Source organism: Aotus nancymaae, unplaced genomic scaffold (assembly GCF_030222135.1).
Source record: "Aotus nancymaae isolate 86718 unplaced genomic scaffold, 86718_ANA_hifiasm-v0.15.2.pri h1tg000036l, whole genome shotgun sequence".
In the NCBI taxonomy this organism is placed as follows: domain Eukaryota; kingdom Metazoa; phylum Chordata; class Mammalia; order Primates; family Aotidae; genus Aotus; species Aotus nancymaae.
In genome coordinates this window covers 73,635,682-73,662,791 of record NW_026988450.1, presented here as the reverse complement: position 1 = coordinate 73,662,791, position 27,110 = coordinate 73,635,682, and the positions used below count along the sequence as shown (strand labels likewise).

The following is a 27,110-nucleotide window of genomic DNA, read 5'->3' as shown; positions in this document are numbered from 1 at the left end:
TGATACAATGTGTCACTTCTGCCATATTCTATTGGCAGGCAGTTACAGAGCACAGATCCAAGTGGAGGGGACAGAATTCCACTTGTTGATGAGAAGAGTGTCAAATAATTTAGGGGGCCATGTTGTAAAACAACTATATTCCTTTATGACATCATGAGCTCTTTCAAGACTCAGCTGGCATGGCATGTGCTTGCTGAATGGAAGGGTTCATTCCTGGGCCAAACTGCTTCCAGAGAACAGCACAGTCTCAGTCAGTCATTTGCACCAAGGAGGCTGATTCCAGACAACTCAGTCACATCAATTAGCAAGAGGATTAAGGTTCAAAGGAAATTAGGCTTAAAGTCTTACAGCATTTTAGAAATGGGAAGAATTTATAAGCCAATCAAATTATAGTCCTGTATTTTACCAAAGAAAATCTGAGGTACACAGAAAACAAGAACAAGTAAAGAATCCATGTGTGTCAGTTACATAAAAAATGGCGGTGATTCAGGATTTGCTATCTATGGTGAAGTACATACTATTTACTTGTTCAATTTCTTTCTTTGAGCAAGTTAGAGCTAATTAAACTTCAGAATCTGAATGAGAATGGTTAATTTTCTTTCTTGTAAAAGGGGACACTATATACTTTTGTAAATTGGGTCCCATTTACAGCTACCATTGTAATTTAATTATTTGATGATGCACCATTTCTTGGTAAAATGTTTTGTAGCACACTAATGACTCAAATCCTATGCACTGACATGTATCCAGCCATTAAACAGAACAGGAAAAATGCAAAAGACCTTTGTTTTTAGATATCTTCAAGCACGACTGAAACAAAGTGTTTCAACAGATATTAGAGTTTGAATTATTAAATGTAATTATTAAAGTCAAAAGAGAATGCTTTGACACCAATAACAATCAAATTACAAGTCTAATTTAAAGGGTAAATTTTGACTGAATAAAAAAAGATAGTTTGCTGAATTAAGAGAGATGCTTAGTTACAGACCTTAGAAACACACTTAGAAAAATATTTATTATCTTCTAGGCCTTTTGAGGAGTGTCCTGAAGACTGGGATAATCTTACAGGAGAAGTTATAATGACTATGACTGCCAAAAAAGGTTTTTGTGGGGGGGAATTATCATTTAACCATATGTGGTAGCATTTTACCAAGACAAAGAAAACTGAATTTTCACCAAAGGAATAAACATTTTTTCCCCCCAAATTCTTCTTGCATGGTAGAACATTCAGGAAATAGAATCGTAATTATCTTTTAAATCAGGCTGCCTATATGACTTCATTTTAAGCTTTCTAGAGGAAATGCACAATACTAACTTAGCAGTTCCATAATGAAGATGAGTCACAAGAGATGCTGCATTTACAAGACAAACTAAGATGAACATTTATAACATTATCTGTACTCTCAAACTAATGTTTATACAGTTACCACTTTTCATCCAGTATAGTATCTGAGAAACTACAAAATCCGCTGGAATGGATCACAGTTACAGTGGAAAGTGGAAAGTAAAAACAAAGCAAACATAAAAATAGAACCCCACCCAAAACTCTCCATCTATCTAAGATATATTGCAGAAATTCCCCAAACACCCATCCACAGATTGCATCTTTTTTGCTCAGCGTGGGGGGAGGGGAAGCCCGCCCCCAGGGGTTAAATGTTATCAATCAGCACTTTGTTATGCATTCAGCACGGTCAAGGCTTTGGGCTGAACACAAAAAAGGCTCAGAATCTGCATACACCTGCTAATTCAAATTATCTAGCAGATACCACAGTTTAACCTTCTTCAAGATAAGGTAACATGTAGCTCCCATAAATGTATATAAACTTCCATATTTGCCTATTTCAGATATAATCTAGCTTTACTTAAAGATAAATGGCAGTACCCTGGGGTGGGATGGGAAGGACACTGATTTCTTTCGAATTGGAAATAATGAGAATGCCTATCGCTGACGAAGAGCTTACCATTTACCAGGCACAGAGCTAAGTACTTCACATGTAACAATCTCATTTAATCCTTACAACAATCTTAAGAAATAGAGACTTTTAATCTGTGTTCTATAGGTAAGAAAATTTAGGCTTAGGGGAGTAAAGAGTTTCACCCAAAGGATCCAGCTGGTAGGTAGGTGAGGACACTCTGAATAGCCTTGGCTCTTTCCAGAGCTTGTGCTCTTAACTCCGCAACTACCCACCTAACAGGTAACAACTATTCATTTAATCTAATCTATGCACTGCTTAAATAGACTATAAAAGTTAAATGTATGCTTTCATTCTAAAATAATTTAGAAATGGATAAGCATGATTGATTTTTAAACCATCAACTATCAAATTAAAATATTCCTTCAGCTATAAGATGTCCCATTTATGCACTACTAATTTATGCACTGCCAATTACAAGACCTTATTGATAATAAGACACATGCCAATTTTTGAGGTATTCAAATGCAAGAAAATACAGATCTTAACACTGATGAAATAGGGGTGCGTTGTTTTACACGTTTGCTTCTCTTCCTTCAATTTGTCATCTCTTTCCAGTCTCATACATTAGCTTCTCTTTACTAGCCTCTTAAAAGTTCATGTTCCCAGAATTGGTGCTATCTTCTTTTTGCTGACTGCTCTCTCCTGGGCAATCTCAGCTAGGATTACAAGGATTCAACCATCTCCAGATGACATCTGTAAATATATTTTCAGCTGATTATTTCTTCAGACTCCAGACCATATTTCAATGGTTTATCTCCAAAGTGATATTGTGTAAATCTCTTAGATTCTGCATGTTAAAAAGCCTAACCCTAAGCCTGCTTCTCCTTCTGAGGTCCAGGTCTTATGGTGGCAGTATAATGCAGTATACTTAGTGGGGAAAAAAAGATATCAGACTACAAGTCTAAGTTCAAATCCCAGCTCTGACATTTAGCACCTGTAAGACCTTAAGGAACTGATTTAGCTTTGCTTTAAAAGCCTGCTTCTTTATTTAAAAAGTGGAGTTAACGATGACAGCTTGCAAAAGGTGGTAAAGATGATTAAGCCAGCTAATTATGAAAATAACTATGATGTTGTCTAAGACATAATGGGCATCCAATAAATGGTTGCTATTTTTGTTATTATTGAGATCTTCTGCTCAGGAATACATGCTGGAAACTTGGAAACGTCAATGTTAGGTTTTGAAAAAAATTTGTTTTCCAGCTCTCACTCTCAATATGAGTAGACTCCATGTCTACTCATATTCACTGATTGTACTTGAGAAAAACTATTCCTTCCATTGTATGTAAACTGTTTCTTCTTTTACATGAATATTCAATCATATTGAAGTCTCTCCCATTTAAAAATCACTGTCTTCCCATTAAGACCTGTGATCTAATTTTCCATTGTTTCAAAGATCTCAGAAAAATTTAAGTTTTCTTTTTGAAAAGATTTATATATTTTCTTCGGTTCATTAGTGGGCGTTTTATGTATCATGTCATTATTGAGAATGAAATTTTTGTTTGCTTATTTATTCTGTTCCCTTCATCTCCATGATACTTTCTAACGGGTATGGGTAGTATATAGGAAATCTATTGACATTTACCTACTCTGTCCTATAGCTGACTATATTATTCTCTTATTAAATTTTTAAATTATGGAACTGGTACACTTTTATTTATTTTATTTATTTTTTAGAGATGGGGTCTCGCTATGTTGCCCAGGCTGGAGTGCAGTGTCTATTCACAGGCATGACCCCACTACTGATCAGCATGGGAGTTTTGACCTGCTCCATTTCTGACCTGGGCCAGTTCACCCCTCCTTAGGCAACCTGGTGGTCTTCCGCTCCCGGGATGTCACCATATTGATGCTGAACTTAGTAAGGACACCTGATCGGCATAGCGCACTACAGCCCAGAACTCCTGGACTCAAGTGATCCTCCAGCCTCAGCCTCCCAAACAGCTGGGACTACAGGCATGCGCCACCATGCCCAGCCACTTTTATTATAGAAATTTTAAACATACATATAAATAAATTTCAGATCATTTGCAGTCCTACCATGAAAGACAACTACTTTTAATAGCTGCATATATACCTTTTCTGCATGGCATATCATAGATTAAAATATATTTTATAAAAATAGGATCACATTGCGCATGTTGTTTTACTGTCACCTAGTAAAGATTTAGTGCATGTAGGTTAATATTAATGTTATAATCAACATTATTATCAACTGTCAACATAAATGTTCCTATGTAAGTATCAGGATTCAGACTGATTTAAAACCTAAAAACTAAGAAATAGGCTGGGTGTGGTGGCTCACGCCTGTTATCCCAGCTACTTGGGAGGCTGAGGTAGGAGGATCTCTTGAGCTGGGGAGGGTGAGGCTGCAGTGAGCTATGCTGATACCACTGCACTCCAGCTTCAGTGACAGGACAAGACCCTGTCTCTTAAAAAACAAAACAAAACAAATCCTAAGAAATGTCTGCAAGAGACATATGACAAAATAAGAATCGGATGAAATTACAGCTATAAAAATTTAAGACAAATCTGAATTCATGAGAATATAAGTGAAACAAGCGAAATTAGGTTGTTTTTTTTTTTTTTTTTTTTTTTTTTTTAATTTATTGCATTTTAGGTTTTGGGGTACATGTGAAAAACATGCAAGGTTGTTGCATAGGTGCATACGTGGCAGTGTGATTTGCTGCCTTCCTCCCCTTCACCCATATCTGGCATTTCTCCCCATGCTATCCCTCCCCAATTCCCCACCCCCCCGCTGTCCCCCCCACTCCCCCACAACAGACCCCCATGTATAGTGCTCCCCTCCCTGTGTCCATATGTTCTCCTTGTTCAACACCCGCCTATGAGTGAGAACATGTGGTGTTTGATTTTGTGTTCTTGTGTCAGTTTGCTGAGAATGATGGTTTCCAGGTTCATCCATGTCCCTACAAAGGACGTGAACTCCTCGTTTTTAATGGCTGCATAATATTCCATGGTGTATATGTGCCACATTTTTCCTGTCCAGTCTATCATCGATGGGCATTTGGGCTGGTTCCAGGTCTTTGCTATTGTAAACTGTGCTGCTATGAACATTCGTGTGCATGTGTCCTTATAGTAGAACGATTTATAATCCTTTGGATATTGTTTTTAGTTAATAAATGTTTACTCACAGTAAGGAAATAGTAGCTGTTCGATGCTATGAACATTTCCACAGCAATATATCAATGGAGGCTGTCTAACCTTAACAGGCTATAACACATCTCAGTCTTTTGTGGATTAATTAAAATAAAAGTAAGAAGGCTAGAAAAATCTAGGTGGATGAAGGAATGCTTTATTATTATTTTAAATACATTATAAGCATCTTTGCATTTCTATACCAAAAATAATACATATAAAACAGTGCTGCCGGGCATGGTGACTTTGGGAGGCCGAGGCGGGTGGATCACCCAAGGTCAGGAGTTTGAGACAGCCTGGCCAACGTGGTGAAATCTCATCTCTACTAAAAACACAAAAACAATTAGCCAGGTGGGGTGGCTCATGACTGTAGTTCCAGCTACTCGGGAGGCTGAGGCAGGAGAATCGCTTGTAGTGAGCCAAGATTGCACCATTGTACTCTAGCCTGAGCGACAAGAGCGAAACTCTGTCTCATAAATAAATAAATAAATAAATAAAATAAAACAGTGTTTCCCAATGTTTTTTCCTTTTTCTTTTCTAATTCCTCCCAATAGCAGCTGGTAATTTCTGAATGTTTTCAACAGTTCACTCCACCTTAAACAAACTTAAAAATTTCAGGCCTGCCTTTAATGTTTGAAATAATAATCATCATCGTCATCATCACCCCAAATCTAAAACAATGTCAGGTTTTAGGAAAAAAATATATTTGCTTCGGAAGTTTGATCATGTGATGCCCACATAAGCACTGTGCATTCTTGCTTGACGGAATTTTGTGCCCTTTAATCAAACTGGTGTGGGAAAAGAACTCAAAGTGGGCCAGGCTGATTGCATTGCTTTGCTTTTATAGTCACAAATGGAGAAAAACCAGCTCTGCAAATGTATGTTGGTGAAGTGAGTGGGTGGCATTCAAAGTCCACTTATTTGTTTTGGAGTAAACAGAGAAATGTTTTGCCCAAAATTTTTTCAAAGTGATTTTCTGGAAGTTATTTTGTCAACTCAATGAAACTTGAGTCCCAAACGCTCCCCATGAATATCTTCTGGCAAAGACTGCCTGTAGGTGAGAAAAGGATTCTCACAAGCTCCAAATGGACTGCCAGCTGTGATGTGAGGATGCTCATCCAAATTTACTCTTGAAGCAGATTAAGTGAAATTTCTCCCCTCTCTGAATTCATCTTAAGGTACCTGTTTGTTGAGATCTTTAAAATTAAGAACCATGTTTGAAACAGTATAATACAGTGGACTCTGGTACAAGACTGAATTTCAATCATGGCTCTGCCAATTTTTTTTTTTTTTTTTTTTTGAGACAGAGACTTGCTCTGTCACCCAGTTTGAAGCAATTGGTTTTGTCCTTATTGTCTCAGAAGTAGGGCAATATTATCCTTCAGCTCATAAATCTTCCCAAGCATGCTTCCTTCTGACATGACTGAAAAGGTCAGACAGAACATAAGGTAATAGAAATACCATGCACTGCTTCTTTTCACACTTTGGTTTCAATTTTTAATGTTAAAGTCTTCAATTCATTTGTAATATATTTAAATATAAAGTATAAATTTTAGATTTAACATAGTTATTAAGACATTAATCAATGGTTTCAATATTTTTTATTGAATGAGCCAACTTTTCTCCACTGATTCAAAAATCTAACATACACCAAAATCTTTCATGCACTTACTATAATAGTTGTCTGTTTATTTTCATTCTCCCACTGGAGCTTAAGTTTCACAAGAAAAGTGATCACTTTAGTTCATTGCTGGTTTGGTAGCACCTAGAGTAATATTACAGCTTGTCTCATAGTAATAATGACTGAAAATGGCTTTCCTCCTGATCTCTTAATGTGATTACTGTTTACAGAATTTCTAATGATGAACAAATACTACATTAGTGAGATAAATCTTAACTGATCACATTTAGGATTCTTTCTATTTTCTGCCAGATTTTAATAGTATTTGCTATTTGACTTAAGATTTCCTAAATGTGGTTTAAGTGGAAGCGTTCTTAACTGTTTTTTTTTTTTTTGAGACAGTGTCTCATTCTGTTGCCTATGCTCGAATGCAGTGGCATGAACATGGCTCACTGTAGCCTTGACCTCCTGGGCTCAGGTAATCTTCCCACCTCAGTCTCCTGAGTAGCTGGGACTACAGGCACAAGCCACCACTCCCAGCTAATTTTTTTCTTGTTATTATTTGGAGATGGGGTTTCACCATGTTGCCCAGGCTGGTCTCTAACTCCCGGGGCTCAAGCAATCCCTCCCAACTCAGCCTCCCAAAGTGCTAGGATTAGAGGTGTAGGTGTAAGTCACTGCACCAGCCCTCTTAATTTTTTAAGAAAGAAAGAAAGAAAAAAAAAATACAGAACTTAATCACAGTAAAAGCAACATGGCTATAGTTAACAATATTGTATTGTATATTTGAGATTTGTTTTAAATACTTAAGAATGCTGATCTTAAGTATTTTAACCACACACAAAAGAAAAAGAAAAAAAATGGTAATTACTCGAGGTGTCAGATATGTTAATTAGATTGTGGTGATTATTTCATAATGTATATCTATATCAAACATCAAGTTGTAGACTTGCATATGTTTTTATTTTTCAATCATACTTCAATAAAGATGAGGAAAAAATAATTTGGCCATAGATAGCCTAGCTTTATAAAATAAAATTCAAAGTTTCCCAAGATATTTCCATGTTTTGAAATAGATTAGATAGCATAGGACGTTTGTGTTCCTTCAAAGTTTGACAGAATTGACTGATAAATATGTCTGGAATTTGCATTTTTAGGTAGGGAGGAAACTTTCTTTAAATTCTGTTTTGTCAATGTCATTTATAGTTGTTAGCCATTTTAGGCTCATTTTGGTCATTTAAGAAAATATTTTTGGGGCCGGGCAAAGTGGCCTACGCCTGTAATCCCAGCACTTTGGGAGGCCGAGGCGGGTGGATCACAAGGTCAGGAGTTCGAGACCAGCCTGACCAATTCGGTGAAACCCCGTCTCTACTAAAAATACAAAAATTAGCTGGGCATGGTGGCATACACCTTAATCCCAGCTACTTGAGGCTGAGGCAGGAGAATTGCTTCAACCCAGGAGGCGGAGGTTGCAGCAAGCTGAGATCACACCATTGCACTCCAGCCTGTGTGAGAGAGCAAGACTCTGTCTCAAAAAAAAAAAAAAAGAAAAAAAAAGAAAACATTTTTGATCATTTAATTTGCAGATTGAATTGTCACAGAGTTAAAATTGAATTGTCACAGAGTTAAAAATATACTTTTCAATTAAAAAAAAATTCCCAATGCATCTATAGTTATATACCTCTTTTTATTCCTAATTTCCTATTTTCTTTGAGATGGAATCTTGCTCTGTTGCCCAGGCTGAAGTGCAGTGGTGCAACTCAGCTCACTGCAATCTCTGCCTCCCAGGTTCAAGCTATTCTCCTGTCTCAGCCTCGTGAGTAGCTGAGATTACAGGTGTCTGCAACCCTACGCCTGGCTAGTTTTTGTATTTTTAGTAGAGACAGGGTTTCACCATGTTGGCCAGGCTGGTCTTGAACTCCTGACCTCAGGTGATCTGATGCCTGCCTGGGCCTTCCAGAGTGCTGAGATTATAGGCGTGAGCCACAGTGCCAGCCTTCATATTTTGTTTTGATCTTAATTTTGTTTCAGTTTTCAGTAAACCAGCTCTTAATCATTTTTTTCTACTTTTCTAATTCATATTCCTGCTATTATTTCATTTTTCTATCCTTACTTTTAATTTTATTTTTAAAAAACTGGGTTTCACCATGGTCTCGATCTCTTGACCTTGTGATCCGCCCGTCTTGGCCTCCCAAAGTGCTGGGATTACAGGCGTGAGTCACCTCGCCCGGCCTTATCCTTAATTTTTTAAAAGATTTTTCCTTGCATTGCTGCACAACTTGCTTATGTTTATGCTATCTAGCTTAAAAAGGCAACGATTTTCCTCTAATTTTGATAAACCCTCTTCCCACCGACATTTTGATAAGTCACGTATGTTCTTGCCATTAACTTCTGAATCATTTTTCTTTTCTTTTCTTTTTTTTTTTTGAGACAGAGTTTCGCTCTTGTTGCCCAGGCTGGAGTGCAATGGCTCAATCTCAGCTCACCGCAACCTCTGCCTCCCAGGTTCAAGTGATTCTCCTGCCTCAGCCTCACAAGTAGCTAAGATTACAGGCATGTGCCACCACACCCAGCTAATCTTGTATTTTTAGTAGAGACGGGGTTTCTGCATGTTGGTCAGGTTGGTCTGGAACTCCCGACCTGCAGTGATCCGCCCGCCTCGGCCTCCCTAAGTGCTGAGATTACAGGCGTGAGCCACCGTGCCCGGCCAAGCTGAATCATTTTTAACTAGAGTTTTGATGTAGCCTTTGACTTGTGTTATAAATTTCTTTTTTAAATTTCAAGTGATTATTAATTCAGTTAATATTTGATGTAAATGTGTATTTATCTGCATTATGGTCAGAGAACGCGGCAAGTACAATTTCAATGTTTACATTTATTTATTTATTTAGACAGAGCCTTGCTCTGTTGCCCAGGCTGGAGTGCAGTGGCGTGATCTTGGCTCACTGCAATCTCCGCCTCCCAAGTCAAGTGATTCTCCTGTCTCAGCCTCCGGAGCAACTGAGCTTACAGGTGTCTGCCACCACACCCGGCTAATTTTTTGTATTTTTAGTAGAGACGGGGTTTCTCCATGTTGGCCAAACTGGTCTTGAATTCCTGACCTCAGATGATCCGTTGCCTCGCCTCCCGAAGTGTTGGGATTACAGGCATGAGCCACAGCCCTCGGCCAGTTTCAATGTTTAAAATCCTTTAAAATTCTCTTTATGGCCAGTATAAATCTTATAAATATTTAATTGACCTTGCAAATTACTTTCTGAAGCATACAAAGTACAATGCTTTATTAACTTAAGCTTTGAGCAGTCACTCCTCTATATCTTTTTTGTGTGTAAGAATGTTCATTTGCTCTGAAAAAGAAGTCCAAATTGCAACAGCAGTTCTATTTTTTCCAATCCTTATACTTCTAAATGTGTTCTGATAGGATGAAAAAGTTTTATGAGGATTGCTTTGCCAGTGTTTACTGAATTTTTAACAGTAAAAAATAAGAAAGTTGCACAGTATAATACTTTTGCCTCTAATTCAACAGCAGCACTCGAAATGTTTTGGTTTGTTGCCTGGTATTTATTTCCAACCTCTCCATTATTGGGTTGTTTTTTCTTTCCTTTTTTTTTTTTGGTCTTTTCTTTCTACCTGGTGACTTTCATTTAATCCATTATTGTTTTTTAAAAGATGTGCCTTTGGATCATACAGTGGTTGAATTGTTTTTTAAAGCCAATTTGAATCTGTGTCTTTTAACAGCATAGAGTAGTCACTGCATGGTAATAGATGTTTGGTTTTAATTAATTAATTAATTAATTAATTTTAATTTTTCTTTCAAGACAGTGTTTTGCTCTGTCACCCAGGCTGGGGTGCAGTGGTACGATCTCAGCTCACTGCAACCTCCGCCTCCTTTTTATAGTACTTCAAGCAATTCTCCTGCCTCGGCCTCCCCAGTAGCTGGGATTACAGGTGCCTGCCACCACACCTGGCTAATTTTTGTATTTTTAGTAGAGATGGGGTTCCACTGTGTTGGTCAGGCTGGTTTTGAACTCCTGACCTCGTGATCTGCCCGGCTCAGCCTTCCAAAGCTCTGGGATTACAGGCGTGAGCCACCGCGCTGGCCTGGTTTTAATTTAAAGCTATGTTTTGTTTTTTATGCTTCTAGAATGGATTATCTCTCCATCTCTTAGCCATATAGATTAAGAAGCTCCCTCTCCCCTTAGCCATATTCATTAAGAAGTTTTTTCCTCTCCTCTCTTTAATCAACAGAATTAGTAACTTAGGAAGTTATTCATCCTACTTCTACTCTGCTACTGCTCAACTCTGAACTTTACCCTGTATTTTTTTAAATCAATGCTAATTATAAAACAACCATTTTTGGCCGGGCGCGGTGGCTCAAGCCTGTAATCCCAGCACTTTGGGAGGCCGAGGCGGGTGGATCACGAGGTCAAGAGATCGAGACCATCCTGGTCAACACTGTGAAACCCCGTCTCTACTAATACAAAAAAATTAGCTGGGCATGGTGGCGCGTGCCTGTAATCCCAGCTACTCAGGAGGCTGAGGCAGGAGAATTGCCTGAACCCAGGAGGCGGAGGTTGCGGTGAGCCGAGATCGCGCCATTGCACTCCAGCCTGGGTAACAAGAGCGAAACTCCGTCTCAAAAAAAAAAAAACAAAAAACTATTTTTTACTGTCCTTGCACTCTGTTGTCTTCTTCCTGCCTAATTGTTGAGAAACATTCTGTAATTGCTGATCTGCTACTAGTCTGTTACATTTTATTCTTTTTTGAGGAATCATTTATCATCAGCATTATGGCTCACCACTATGTTAACAACTGCTAGTCACAATTAATTCTATGCTACTTAAAAAATTCTCTTATAATAACTTCCCTTTCTTGAGTTCTTTATTCTAACTACTTGCGTAGCTCCAACATGCCTTTATAAATGTTGCTTTTCAGGGGATTTATACAGAAGTGGGACAAGTTGTGTGTCTCTCAGCGTCAAAGACGATCTTGCTGTTGCTCTTTGAAGATGCCTCAGCAAGCTGTAAAATTCGAGCAACAGCCTTTTCCCCTCTAATGCCTGAGGTGATGGATGTTCCATTATTTTTAGGATGGGATACTATTAGGTAACTGGATGCAGTTATTCTCTTTCTTTTGAGATAACCATCTCTTCCCTCACTCTACCTTCCCCACTCTCACACATCTGGATGCTTATAGTTCTTTATAGTTCTTAAAAATATAATAATTTTGTTAGAATATGTTTAAGAATGAATGATCTTTACTATCTTTTTATTTAATAACAGTTTTATTGAGATGTGATTCTTGATTTTATCAACACAATCACACCTCAATTTTCAATGACAATACACATTAGAAATTTAGAGGCTTTTTTTAAAATCACGATTTTTGCAAGGTTGCTTCAAAGGAGCTCATTTGCTAAGGTTGCTCACAGTCATCTCCCTTTGGAATAGTCCTTTTGGATCTTCCTTTTAGAACATCTTTCAACTTCGGGCCCTTTAAAATCAAATCTGTATTTCTCAATATGACACATTGTCTGCAACTCTCTTGACTTTAAACATAGCATTGCTTCTTCAGAGAACAAACAAGCCAAATGTCACTGTAAAGAGACTTTATTAATGCCCTAAAGCTGATTTAAATACTCTTCTGATATGCTCTCTTAAGTATATGTACTTCCTCTATTATTGAATGTATTCTGCATTATAATTGTATATTTGATTGCCTGTCTCCTTAACTGCATCATAAATTTTCATGGGTGGGTTGGTGTCTTTTTCACTCTATCTCAGTTCCCTGCACAGTTTCTGGCATAGACATTTCCATGTCTGGTGATTTTTTTCTACATGTGCTTACCCATATAGAGTCTACATGTAACCAATATTGAGAATTGAGAGTGTTCTATCAACAGTGTTGTGAGTTTTTAATAAAATCTTTTAGATTCCAGCAAAAAAAAAAAAAAAAAAAAAGTGACTGCAGCTCAAGGATGACTCTCCTCTCCCTGCTATCACTGTGACGCACAGGCAGCTAAGCAGCTAGCACTGTCTCTTGTGCAGTCAGCCTGACCTTGCCTACAGTAACCAGGTGAGAGTTCTGAGCCATCGCATGGGTTATGTGTTTGTGCTGTGAGTGGGGGAATCTCTTCTCTACTACCTATGTAATTACCAGAGGCTCCAGAAATTTCAAGATATGTCCCTCCTCCTTTTCCACAACTACTCTGCAGTTCACCCCGGTCTCCAGCTCCCGCTGTTGTAAGGTGAAGGGTATTTGTGAGCACTGGTCAGAGGTCCCTCCATTTACTTTCCAGGCAAGGTCCCCCTTAGCATGGGATGAACCATAAGCTAACAGTTCTTGCTGGAACCAAGTTTTGTTAAGCTAGGGATTTGCATGGTACCCTTTCCTGGTTGTCTGCAGTGATAAAGACTTTTTCCTACTAAATCCATTTAGACACTTCAGAGGTGATACAACTGGAGTGGGATGGTGGTGAACATGTGGCGTTTCATATGTAAGCTCAGGTCATCACCTGGAACCAGAAGCCCATCCAATATACCCTGCAGCTGCCTGCTGCTGCCATATTGCTTTCCTTCCCTTTAATTCTACTGGCTCCATCTTGGAAAATACATTACATTCTTTATACTCTCCCGGTTTCCCCATCAAGTTCCTCTTCTCTCTCCATGGTTTTGCCAAGTTTAATTCTCAGTCATCCTTTCCTCTCTTTCTACATACATTTTCTGGGTAATATCCACTTCCTTGCTTCAACTATCACCTATAACACATATGCGGGGATTTACTTAATGCTATCAAGCCTTAGGGTAAAATTACCAAAAAGGGACAAAAATCAGAAGAGTTAGAGGGCTGCAGGAAGACTGAAGAACAAATGATACAGAATTTAGAAAGACAGAACAGAAGGAGAAAAGTTACCTCTGCTTACTCAGCCATTTTATACAAGGTCCTTGTGCAGCCAGTATGTGAAATATTGTTCATGATAAAGTATGTCAGTGTCTGAAGATAGTACTGTAATTCTGAAAACTGCAGGCCAGGCGCAGCGGTTCAAGCCTGTAATCCCAGTGGTTCTCAAACTCCTCCCCTAAATATTGTTTATACAGAGATACACTTCATTAGACACAGTGATTCTCAATCACAAGGACATCTTGAAATCTCAAAAGGAGCATTAAAGAAGCAGTTCTCACGTCTGGGGATCTTTGGTCTGAGACACCTGTCTGTTCCATTTCTGGTGTGGCATCATCATCTACTGAAATTGTCTACTCCAAAAGCCCAGAAGTTAACAACACTAGACTTGAGGACAGAGAGGGTGTCTCTCTTGTTCCCCACCATATCTAACAGAATGCCGTAACACATAGCAGCTCAACGTTATTTGTGGAAGGAATAAATTCTATTACTAAATTCTGTGATTCCCAATTCTTATATTTTCAACTCATTCACTTCTTTTCATCTTACACTATCAGTACTTTTGTTAATATCATCACTATTGTTTATCTATTTACCTGGCTTACTACCACACAGTTTCCCAACCTCCAGTCCTGCTTCCTTCAACCTGCCTCCATGTTACAGTTATCTTTTCTAGTTACAGATTAATTCTCATTATCCTTCAACGTAAGGTCCTTTAAAATCAAATCCAAATTTCTCAATATGACGCATAAGTCTGTAACTTGACTTTAAACACAGCATTCCTTCTTCTTCAGAAAATAAACAACCCAGATGTAACTATAAGAATTTCTTGATGCCCTACAGCCTACTTAAATACTCATCTGACATGCTCTCTATGCTCTCTTAAGTATATGTACTTCCACTACTATTGAATGTATTCTCTATTGTAATTGTACATTCGGTTGCCTGTCTCCTCAACTGCATTACACATTTTTACGGGTGGGACAGTGTCTTTTTTACTCTGTCTCACTACCTTGTACATTTTCTGGCACACAGTAAGCATTCCATGAGTATCTGATGAGTGAATGTATTTCCAAATTCAGGTTGAGTACCCCTAATATGAAAATACAAAATCTGAAATGCTGTAAAATCCAAAGCTTTTTGAGGACTAACCTAGTGCTCAGAGGAAATGCTCATTGGAGCATTTTGGACTTCAGAGTTTCAGATTAGGGATGTTCAGCCCGTAAGAATAATGCAAATATACCAAAATTCAAAAAAGTCTGAAATAAAAAACACTTCTGGTCCCAAGTATTTTGGATAAGGGATACTCAACCTGTTCCACTAGTGACCATGGAAGCTGCTAACTTTGAAACTACATAATGGGAAAGGGATCTGAACCCAGTTGGGATCCAAAAATAGGTACTGGGGTCCATGAATACCATGCAGTCGTTCCTAACATGTTGGGTTTATATACCTTTTTTTGAGGATGATTTTCAGGCTGTCAAGAACTAATCATTCTAAAAATTTAAGAAATATTACTGTTGGTGTTTGATTGGACAGGAATATCCTAAGTGTATTACAAACGGACAAAAACAAAATATAACCATTACACACAAGACACAGACACATACGCAGGGATTTACTTAATGCTATCAAGGCTTACGGTAAAACTACCATAAAGGGACAAAACTTAGAAGAGTTAGAGGGCTGCAGAAAGACTGAGGAAGACCAGATGATGCAGAAAATAATTTAGAAAGGCAGAACAGAAGGCGAAGTTACCTCTGCTTACTCAGCCATATTATACAAGGTCCTTGTGCAGCCAGTATGTGAAAGACTGGCTTCATTATAAAGTATGTAGTGTCTGAAGATAGCAATGTAATTCTGAAAACTGTAGGCCAGGTGCGGTGGCTCAAACCTGTATCCCAGCACTCTGGGAGGTTGAGATGGGTGAATAACGAGTTGGAGACCAGTCCGGCCAATATGGTGAAATCCCATCTCTACTAAAATTCAAAAATTAGCCGGTGTGGTGGCATGTGCCTGTAGTCCCAGCTACTCGGGAGACTGAGGCAGAAGAATTGTTTGAATCCGGGAGGCGGAGGTTGCAGTGAGCGGAGATCGCACCACTGTACTCTCTGGCCTGGGCGACAGAGCAAGGTTCCATCCCGAAAAAGGAAAAAAAGAAAACTGCAAACTTCAGCTTGTCTTAATGCTGCCCAACTTCAAGATAATTCTGTTCTACAATCTAGTTTCTTTTCAGTTCAGTCCAGTGAATCCCTGTTTATACTCTGACCTTCAACAGTAGGAAAGAGAAAAAAAAGACTGACGGTGGCCTCGGCAATGAGCAAGAAGGGGCAGGGATCACACTCCCTAACTTCTCAGGTGACCATCTTTCTCTGACTCACTCTACTCTTTTGTCTTTATTTCTGGCATAGGTTATATACTTTTCTATTTGCAGGAATCTTGGTACCATCTCATGCACTTCAGAAAAATGAGAAAATGTAAGTAAGTTCTGAAAAATACAGGTAGTTTTGAAAATTCTAGGTATATTTTTATAAATGTTGATTACGTTCAGCCTCTACTCATTAATTATTTATTGAAGGACGTGAGTATGATTTTTCTTTTAAATTTGTAATTTTTTCTATTCACACATAACATTTAATACTGCCCGGTTTGAATTTGTGTGTGTGTGTGTGTGTGTGTGTGTGTGTGTGTCTGTGTGTGTGTTTTTGAGACAGAATGTTGCCCTGTCACCCAGGCTGGAGTGCAGTGGCATGATCTTGGCTCACTGCAACCTCTGCCTCCTGGGTTAAAGTGATTCTCAGGTCTCAGCCACCTGAGTGGCTGGGGCTACAGGTGTGCACCACCACATCAATTTTTGTATTTTTAACAGAGATGGGGTTTCACCATGTTGGCCAGGCTGGTCTCGAACTCCTGGCCTCAAGTGATCTGCCCACCTTGGTCTCCCCAAGTGTTGAGATTACAGGAGTGAGCCACAGTGCCCGGCCTAATTTTTAAAATGCTATTTTTTTTTTTTTGTATCGTAAGATGTAGTTTAAAATCCACTAAGGGATATCAAATACTTTTGAGTTTCTTCTCAAATATGGTGATAGGCTTGATTGTGAGTGTTTTGATGCAACCTAGCCTAACTTCCACTACCATAAAGTCTACAGAATAACTACCGATTTTACATGCAAGGTGGCTCAGTCCATGAAACCAACCTTGCCAAATGGGATGAAAACTGAACCCTCTTCTTCATTAACATCAGAGGAAAGCCAGAGGGTGGAAATTTTGTCAAAGGCAAAAAGTCATTGACTGGTTAATCAGCATCTAAATAATCAAGGAATGGTCTGTAAGTATCTGAATAACAATTTGGCCCCATATCATTAAACATCAATATTCAAGAACAGCTCTGTAATAATGTTCAGGAATAGGAGGCTTGTGAATGAATGTGCTTTATGTACTAATAAGCCCACAGTGTCTTACTGTGGAACTCTGACTGTACACATAAACACAATTGTGATTATTAGAACAATTAAGAATTTTTAAGAAGGAAGTTTATAAAAAAATAAGTCTTTTCAAGGTTCGTATTTACCTATCCTATCTGAAATTTCTGTAGTTTTAATCTACTATTTAAAAATATATTATTTTAAATCTTAAAATAAATGGAAAACTACTGTGGGTAAATTCCCAATACATTCATGGTGAGATGTAGTTATCAATTATTCTGGCTGGGGGCTGGTGGGAAAGGGGGAGGAAAAAGAAAGAAAGGAAAAAAATTCTCTTTAACAAAGTCCCAGCTAACAGTGCACTTATTTGATACACTATTCAATTTTTTAAAGCTTCCAGGATTCGCTTAAGAGTTATAATGGGTTTGCCCTGCTATCTATGCTGATATCCTTCTTGGCAAGGGATTGCTGTTAATAATTTATTGAAATATGGTTTCAGTTCCGTTATATTCATAGATAAGCTGAAACATGTCACAGAGAACTTTTGCTTTATTTTTTTTCTATAACTTACATGGAACTTGAAACCCTTTGAAATGCTATTGGGACTGTTTTGAGGAAAGAGAGAGACAGATAGAAATGGAATAAAAAGTTTCTATAACCTCGTTCATTGCCTGCTCTACTTGCATCCTTATCCTTAATCTCATTGAGATCACTGTGTCTCCCATCTTCTTTAGTTTTCACTGCTGCAAGAGAGACCCGGGTTAGGAGGGTACTTGAATATAATGCCAGGGTAACGGCTGACAATGAGATGAGGACCAGAAGAGGCTGTGAAGCCAGGACTAGAAATGAGGGACTGGAAGTCCTCATGATCTAGCATTCATAATATATAGTCTCTTCATCCATACAGGTGTGGAATTTGCAAAACCAATCAGCTAATACCCAGAAGAAGAGGTCAACTGTCATGGGGTAATATAACTTAGTACTCTCTAACTGGAATGTGCACATTATTAGGGAGTTCTTCACATACCACTTCTGAGAAGAATTACTGCTTTAGTGTGGAATGGAAAGGAAACATGGCACACAATGATGCAGATGGGCATCACCTGGTAATCCAGTAGTCCGTGCCAACACATGGCCATAAGGTAGTATTTACTTTGATGAGTCTTGCAGACTGATAGCTGATCTCCCTGACTAGATCCGGGAATGCAGACTCATGCTAACAAAATTCACAAGACATTGATGTATTGAGAAAAAAAGAATGTGACTTTATTAATTCACAGTGAACAGTAAAAGAATAGAGCATAAATGAATTACTGTATCAGCCTAATAGTGAATCATCTTCTTGGGAAGGCAATTTCCAGAGGGAAGCCTGGTGTGTGTGGATGCAGAGCAAGTGGAGTTAATTATGCAGGACTCCAGTGCCACATCGGTTAGACATCTGAATGCTTGCCTCAGTCTGGCAGGTGTTGCTGATCTGACATTGCTTTGTTAGGAACCATAACAATGACATTAAGGGCTTTACATTTTCTCTGTTTTAGAGACAGAGAAACTGCTATTCTGATGGAAACTGTGTGAGTGTGTGTAAGAGGTCAATGACCTCAATTAGGTTATGTAAAAACCTTACTCCCCAAAGAGTCTGTGTCTCTTAAGATTATGTTGCCTCTCTTGGCCTTAACCTATTAGGTATTCACTTCTCAGTTTAATTTTCAGAGGGTAATTTCATGTCCCTGCTGTCTGGGATCAAGAGGGGCACCACATGGTGGACTCCACATCTGCCTACAGTTCCACAAAGTGTTGCTGAAATTCAAATCAACCTCTATTGACTGTGCCAACTTTATGCTCACTGCTGTGCCAGGTACAGAAGAATATTTAAAAATGTAACAAGAGCCTCAGAGGAAATGTATATCTGCTGAGTGCCTATAGCCCTTTGTTCTACTTAAGGTACATTTACTTATTCAGTTTTCAGTAGTATTTATAGACTCTCTACTATGTACCAAGATTTAGTAGGTAGAAGAGATCTAAAAACAAACATGACAGGTCTTGTTCCTTTTAAGAGCCTATAGTCTAGTAAAGGAGAAAGATAAAAAAAAGAAAAAAAGAAAGGTACTGTACCAAGTGATACAGAGCATGGTAGGAATACTTTCCATCAGTGGGCAGAGATGTTAGTCAAATCTTTTTAGAAATCTGATTTTAACACACACTAAATGATGACAATTATTTAAAAATTAAATTGCAGTGGTGTAAAGCAAAAAGTGTAAGTTCCTTCCTCGCTCCTTCCCTGTGCCCTTCCTGTCTCTCAGAGGTGCCCTCAGTGAGTAGTTTAGCAAGTACCTCCACATTTTTTTTCCTAAGTACATGAAATACATACATGGAAACATTTCCATTTGCAACACACACACATTTATATACACATACATTTATAAACTTATTATATAAATGTGTAAAATTTATGTATTACAGACCCCATTTACATAATACACAAACACACCCACTCATTTATATAAAATACACATGTGTGGGATCATATTATAGGTATAGTTTTGCAACTCATTCTTTTACATTTAATTCTTTGTTATAAATTATAACATGTACATAGAAAAGTGCGCAAAATATATTCGTTAAATTTAGAAAATAATTATCCTGTACAGCTACCACCAGGTCTATAACTAGAAATTTCTGAGCACCCCAGAAACCCCCTGACCTCACCACCTCCAAATCATTGTGCTGAACTCTATGTTAAGCACAAGAAGTTTCAGTTCTCTAATTCTCTCTGAATTCTCACTTGCCTTCAGATTTTAGCCTTCAATTCCTCTCTTTTCAACCTTTTGCTGCTTTGAGGATGTTTTCTTACAAATACTGAACAGTTTCAATTATGTTTCAGCAAGAAGATTGTTTAAATAAACTAACTGCCATATTTCCAGGAATAGAAATATGTGTTGCTTCTCAATTCCTTCCTTGTGTTAACATTATATGTAAATATGTGGATTCTTATGTACTAAGTCAAAACTCCTTAGGGATTACAAGGCAGGCATCTTTCATTTCCCACAGCACGAATAGTGAAATATGCAATAAATGCACCAAGAGTAAAGAATAATGGAATAACAAAGAGAATGAGTATGTAACTATGCCTGCTCTTGAGGACTTTCCATTTTCTTTTCCGAAGGAAGATAAGATGTGTACAAATAAAACAATTTGACATCAAACAATTTGAGGAAATAAAGAGATATATTTAAACACAATTATTTGTATTCACTGACACGGAAAGATTTCCGATATACTTTGAAGTGAAAATAAATAGCATAGAATGGTTTATGTGTATAAAATATAACTATATATCTATATATACATCTCTATATAACCTCTCATGTGTAAACAGGTGCAGATGTATGCATGGCTATGCATATTCTTGCTTATGCACAGAAAAATGACACACACTTCTACAAACTGGGATTGGGGTCAGAGGACTTATCTTTTCACTTTCAAATATCCCATATAATATTTTTGCCACAAGCATATATGAGTTTTGTAGTTAGGAAGAAAACATATTAAGAAATATGTGCTCAAGGGCAAATAGATATGATAAAGGAAATCAAGAAGAAAAAATGCAGGAAGATACAAATATTTGGGAAAAGCTTTTAGGGTTTTGTTTTTGTTTTTTAATTGAGATGGAGTCTCGCTCTGTCACCCACGCTGGAGAGCAGTGGCGCGATCTCAGCTTACTGCAACCTCCACCTCCCGGGTTCAAGTAATTTTCCTGCCTCAGCCTCTGGAGTAGCTGGGATTACAGGCGTGTGCCACCACACCTGGCTAATTTTCGTATTTTTAGTAGAGATGGGGTTTCACCATGTTGGCCAGGCTAGACTGGAATTCCTGGCCTCAAGTTATCCACCTGCCTCAGCCTCCCTAAGTGCTGGAATGCTTGAACTACTGCACCTGGACAGGGAAATGGGCTCTGTTGGACTGGCAGAGTTTAAATTAGAGGACAGAGGTGGTGGGGGATTGGGGGGGGATTGGGTGGACAAGAGTTGTGTTTTGAGTAGACCTTAGGGAAGAAATAAAAATGGTATCTGAAGAGGGCCATAAGGAAGCTGGCTAAAGCTAGCTCCAAGTTTATATTCAGAGAAATGATTGAAAGAGCATAATAGAGCCACAGCAGAAAATGTGGAATAGCATCAATATTAAGAGTTTATAACTCATTTGATGGGAAACAAAAGTCATTACAGACAAGGTGTCTATGAGATAATATAAACCTTATGGGGTAGTTTGTATAGAATGAGACAAAAACGTGAAAATCCCTGATATATAATTTGCCAGTAATTATAGGTTTTATTAAGTTATTATATTAAAAGTTACACTTTAGGGAGATTATCCTGACATTCTTGGATGGAATGTATTACAGAGGAAGACAGACTCAGAGCAAGAAGGTGCCTTCACAGTGTAATACATTTCAAAAAGTCTGCCTAGTTTTCACAATCTGAAAAATACAGATAACTGTCTTAACTCACAGGATTACTGTAAGGATTAAATGTACATAAAATGGTATGGCCAAAATGTATTTGTTCATTTCTTTTCAACTGCTATTAGTCTAGATGAATGTTGATAAAAGTCAGAACTTATACCCTGGTCAAGGACCTGGAAAAGATAAAGCCCAGAGATTTTTCTAAATAAATAATCAATAGGGATCTATTTATTAGATGTAGAAAATGAAAGAGGAAAAGGTGAAGATTTCTAGGTTTCCAGGAAGGGAGACTGGTGGTCTCTGATAGAAATGGTGATGTCTCTGACAGAAACCAACCTAGATCTGTGATTACAATATATTTCAGAGTAATGACAATCTTATCATGAGTTTCCTCTCCTGTATCTGTTTTCCCTGCCTCAACTCACAAACTTCCTTGCATTAATAAAAAGATGTTTTGGAATACTTTAAAATAAAAGTGCATTTACATTCATTTCATTTTGAAAAAAAAATCAAGCATGCATAAAAACCTTAAACTAATTGAGACAGACAAAATTACTATATATTCAATTTATTGCAGTAGGTAAAACTTACCAATACCTTGTTAAAAATAAAAAACTCTACATATGACCCTAAGGAATAAAAATCCTACATAAATAAAATACTTAACAGAATTAAATATCTTTAGGGTTTAAAATTATATGTATTTGTTCTTATGAGAACCAGAATCATAAAATTATGAAAAATTAAAAAAGATCAATAAAAATCACATAAGTGGTTCTGATTTACCGTGCTTTAAAAATTCTTTTCTTCTAAGTGGATTCTGATGTCTAAATTACATGTTATGATCCCAGAATGTAGATTTAAACCCTTAAAGCAGGGTTTATCACGACTTTACAGTATTCCCAAAGTCTAAGTTACATACCTATGTTGCCTAGCTGGAGGACAAAAAGTTTTAGTACTATTACATGATAACATGCAAAAACTGGGAAAGCTTCAAAGTGATCTGCCACGCTTCAGATTCCTTACTTTTCAGTAGGGTCACATCCCTGTAGAAGATGACAGAGCTGGCAATTGCATAACTAAGCCTCCAGAGCTGGTTACAATCCTGGAATGTGACCATTCTTTTGCAATGGAGTTGGTCACCATCATATGAAAATCTTGAGAAATAAAATATCCTGTTTACCTGTGAGTTCCTGTCAGAATAACTCATTCACATAACAGTCCTTTAGTCTCAACTACCAACCTATCTTTTTTTAGTACTTATGATTTGATTTTTAAAAGAACGCTAAGAGTATTTCTACATATCTGAAAAGGTTAAAAAAGAAGAAAAGAAATACATCTTGGCTTTGTGATAACATGAGAAGGGGGAGGTGAGAGAGGGTAGTGATGAAACAAAATTGGCTACGAGTTGTCCAATATTGAAGCTGGAGATAAGTACCCAAAACATTCTACTGGGCATACTTTATATGTGTTTGCAATTTCCCATCATAATTTCCTTCTCATCTAATTTTTCAAGATTGTCTCCTAACTCTACGCCTAAAAAGAAACATTACAGTACTATTAATAGTATGGTAATAAATGTGTCATCTTTAAAATACTAAGATTCTAAAAGCACCTGAGGCTTATTCGCTCAACAATAATAACAAAAACCATGTCAGACAATAATTCTTATTATGTGCACAGTGCTTACAGAGAGCACTTTCATGTTCATCATCTCAACTGATGCTCAAGGTAATACTGTGGGATACAGGGGGTAACATTCTAATTTATGAAAAAGAAACACGAGGTTCAGAGGAGTCAGGTGACTTTCATTTCATTCATTCATTCATTCATTCATTCAGTACACCAGCTTATACTAAATACCATGGACCTGTCTTAAGTGTTAAAAAGAAAGAGATGGGGGGAGATCCAAGATGGCCGACTAGGAGGAAGTAGGGATTGCAGCTCCGAGAGAAGGCGCAGAGGGTGAGTGGATGCCGCATTTCCAGACAGATTTTTTACTGCCCACAGACCAGGAGATTCACAGGAGGAGGAGCCCCACGGGTCGCCAGCGCCACTGGTTTGAGTGGCGAGGCTGCTCGGGCCCTGGGGCGGGGAGCAGCGGCTCGTTGTACAGAGTGAGAGTGACTGAATCCCCTCTGAGCCAGCAAGGGGAGCTGAAGGAGGGATCCAAGCCAGGAAGACTCCCGAGCAAGGGCGCGCCATGAATCTCAGAGCCTCTGCTTTGGCTGCTTTGGCTGATGCAGCGGCTCACAGGGCAGCGGATTTTTACTGCCCACAGATTAGGAGATTCACAGGTGGAAGAGCCCCACGGGTTGCCAGCGCCACTGGTTGGACTGGCGAGGACGCTCGGCCTGCACCTGGGGCAGGGAGGAGCAGCTCCTTGTGCAGAGTGAGCGAGACTGGGTCCCCACTGGGCCAGCAAGGGGAGCTGAGGCAGGGAGTCAAGCCAAGAGATTCCCGGGCAAAGAGGTCGCCACTGGAAACACGGCTGAACCCGGGACGGTCCAGCTCTGTGGAGGAGGGGCGACCCCCGCCGGGAAACACCCTGCAGTTCCCAGGGCAATTTGCCGTAACCAAGACAACCCGCCACTACAGAGACTCCATCACTACAGGGGCGGGCCAGCATAGCGGAAGCAGTTCTAACTACACCCATATAAACAGGACTGCAGGGAAGTCCACACGGAACCTGGGCGGAGCCCACAGCAGCTCAGCGAAGCCTCTGCAGGCTGAGTGTGACTAGGCTGCCACCTTGTGGGCAGGGAAAACAATTGTAAGCCAGCGGAAAATCATAAAGCCCTAACTCCTCGAGACAGAACACCTGGGGTGAAGAAAAGGGGATTTATGAGTTCAGCTACTGCAGACTTAAAATTACCAAAATCAGAAAGACAGCAACTACAAAGTCGATAGGTGGATAAATCCACAAAGATGGGAAGAAACCAGCGAAAAAAGGATGAAAACACCCAAAACCGGAACACTTCTCCTCCTACAAGGGAGCACAACTCCTCAGCAGCAAGGGAACAAGACTGGATGGAGAATGAGTGTGATGAAATGACAGAATCGGCTTTCAGAAAGTGGATAATAAGAAACTTCTGTGAGCTAAAAGAACATGTTCTAACCCAATGCAAAGAAACTAAGAACCTTGAAAAAAGACTTGACGAAATGTTAACGAGAATGGACAACTTAGAGAGGAATATGAGCGAATTGATGGAGCTGAAAAACACAACACGAGAACTTCGCGAAGCATGCACAAGTTTCAACAGCCGAATTGACCAAGCAGAAGAAAGGATATCAGAGGTCGAAGATCAACTCAATGAAATAAAACGAGAAGGCAAGATTAGAGAAAACAGGGTAAAAAGAAATGAACAGAGTCAACAAGAAATATGGGACTATGTGAAAAGACCTAATCTACGTTTGATAGGTGTACCTGAATGTGACGAAGAGAATACATCCAAGCTGGAAAATACTCTTCAAGATATTATCCAGGAAAACTTCCCCAACCTAGCAAGGCAGGCCAATATTCAAGTCCAGGAAATACAGAGAACACTACAAAGATATTCCTCTAGAAGAGCAACCCCAAGGCACATAATCATCAGATTCAACAGGGTTGAAATGAAGGAGAAAATACTAAGGGCAGCCAGAGAGAAAGGTCGGGTTACCCACAAAGGGAAGCCCATCAGACTCACAGCAGATCTCTCAGCAGAAACCCTACAGGCCAGAAGGGAGTGGGGGCCGATATTCAACATCCTTAAAGAAAAGAACTTTCAACCCAGAATTTCATATCCAGCCAAACTAAGCTTCATAAGTGAAGGAAAAATAAAATCCTTTGTGAACAAGCAATTACTCAGAGATTTCATCACCACCAGACCAGCTTTACAAGAGCTCCTGAAGGAGGCACTACACATAGAAAAGAACAACCAGTACCAGCCACTCCAAAAACGCACGAAATGGTAAAGAGCATCAACACAATGAAGAATCTGCATCAACCAATGGGAAAAACAGCCAGCTAGCGTCAAAATGACAGGATCAAATTCACACATAACAATATTAACCCTAAATGTAAACGGACTAAATGCCCCAATCAAAAGACACAGATTGGCAAATTGGATAAAAAGCCAAAACCCATCAGTGTGCTGTATCCAGGAAACCCATCTCACATGCAAGGATACACAAAGGCTCAAAATAAAGGGATGGACGAAGATTTACCAAGCAAATGGAGAGCAAAAAAAAGCAGGAGTTGCAATTCTCATCTCTGATAAAATAGACTTTAAAGCAACAAAGATCAAAAGAGACAAAGAAGGACATTACATAATGGTAAAAGGATCAATGCAACAAGAAGAGCTAACGATCCTAAATATATATGCACCTAATACAGGAGCACCCAGATACATAAGGCAAGTTCTTAAAGACTTACAAAGAGACCTAGACTCCCACACAATAATAGTGGGAGACTTCAACACACCATTATCAATATTAGACAGATCAACGAAACAGAAAATTAACAAGGATATCCAGGACTTGAACTCAGACCTGGAACAAGCAAACCTAATAGACATGTACAGAACTCTCCACCCCAAATCCACAGAATATACATTCTTCTCAGCACCACATCACACCTACTCTAAAATTGACCACATAATTGGAAGTAAATCACTCCTCAGCAAATGCAAAAGAACGGAAACCATAACAAACAGTCTCTCAGACCACAGTGCAATCAAGTTAGAACTCAGAATTCAGAAGCCAACCCAGAACCGCACAGCCTCATGGAGATTGAACAACTTTCTCCTGAATGTTGACTGGATAAACACTGAAATGAAGGCAGAAATAAAGACATTCTTCGAAACCAGCGAGAACGAAGACACCACATACCAGAATCTGTGGGACACATTTAAAGCAGTTTCTAGAGGAAAATATATAGCAATAAGTGCCCACATGAGAAAAAAGGAGAGATTTAAAATTGACACCCTATCGTCAAAACTGAAAGAGCTAGAGGAGCAAGATCAAAAAAACTCAAAACCTAGCAGAAGACAAGAAATAACTAAGATCAAAGCAGAATTGAAGGAGATAGAGACACAAAAAACCCTTCAAAAAATCAATGAATCCAGGAGCTGGTTTTTTGAAAAGATCAACAAAATAGACAGACCACTAGCCAGACTAATAAAAAAGAAAAGAGAGAATAACCAAATAGATGCAATAAAAAATGATAAAGGGGATATCACCACAGATTCAGAGATTATTACAAACAACTCTATGCACCCGATCTTTGACAAACCTGATAAAAACAAGCAATGGGGAAAGGATTCCCTGTTCAATAAGTGGTGTTGGGAAAACTGGCTAGCCATATGCAGAAAGCAGAAATTCGACCCCTTCCTGACACCTTACACTAAAATTGACTCCAGATAGATTAAAGACTTAAACGTAAGACCTAACACCATAAAAATACTAGAAGGACACCTAGGCAAAACCATTCAGGACATAGGCGTAGGCAAGGACTTTATGACCAAAACACCAAAAGCATTGGCAACAAAAGCCAAAATAGACAAATGGGACCTAATCAAACTCCACAGCTTCTGCACGGCAAA

At 38.7% G+C, this 27,110-nt stretch overlaps 1 protein-coding gene across 4 annotated transcripts in view; it reads right to left on the bottom strand.

The window, feature by feature from the left end:
* The window catches only part of NSMCE2 (NSE2 (MMS21) homolog, SMC5-SMC6 complex SUMO ligase), a 278,569-nt gene that overhangs the window by 109,942 nt on the left and 141,517 nt on the right, over window positions 1–27,110 (bottom strand). The window lies entirely within an intron of this gene.